General features: G+C 45.6%; 1 protein-coding gene across 1 annotated transcript in view; it reads right to left on the bottom strand.

The window, feature by feature from the left end:
• Art4 (ADP-ribosyltransferase 4 (Dombrock blood group)) overlaps positions 1-621 on the bottom strand; it is a 21615-nt gene that overhangs the window by 16486 nt on the left and 4508 nt on the right. The window lies entirely within an intron of this gene.

Raw genomic sequence — 621 nt, 5'->3', positions numbered from 1 at the left:
GCTATGGGCGAGTGTAGATAGAGGTGGGGGCTCTAAATATGATCAAGATGTAGTGCATGAAATTTGCAAAAATTCAATTAAAAAAAGAAGTGGAGCAATAACCTTATAGTTTAATTACACTTTCTGCTTCTTGTAGCCCCTCCCCTCCCCCCTTCTCTCATGGATGTTGTAAAGAATCTCTTTCATGAATTCTTAAAACTTACAATAAGGGCAGGGCTCATGCTTGTTTCTTAATTTTACATTGTGTGTGCGTGCATGTGTGAGTGCGTGCGTGTGTAGGCCAGTGGTTAATGTCGGTGTCTTCCTCATTGCACTCTACCTTCTTTTTTGAGACAAGACCTCTTGCTGAACCTGGAGATCCCTGACTCAGCTACATTGTCTCACCAGAGATCTCTCAAGCTCCAGGATGCTCCTGAGGTCTGTCTTTCTTCACTGCCATTGCTGGGATTACAGATGTGCATGTTGTCACATCTGGCTTTTATGTGGGTTCTGGGAATCCAAAATCAGGTCCTCATGCTTGTGCGGCAAGCACTTTGCCCACTGAGCAAGTGGTCCTTGCCTTTTCTGAGACAGGGTCTCCCTGTAGCCTCAGCTGGCCTGGAACTTGCTATGTAGACTAGG

The sequence above is a fragment of the Nannospalax galili genome, unplaced genomic scaffold (genome assembly GCF_000622305.1).
Source record: "Nannospalax galili isolate Female #2095 unplaced genomic scaffold, S.galili_v1.0 scaffold208, whole genome shotgun sequence".
Taxonomy (NCBI): domain Eukaryota; kingdom Metazoa; phylum Chordata; class Mammalia; order Rodentia; family Spalacidae; genus Nannospalax; species Nannospalax galili.
Note: the sequence above shows the minus strand (reverse complement) of the source record. Positions and strands in the feature narration are given on the sequence as shown.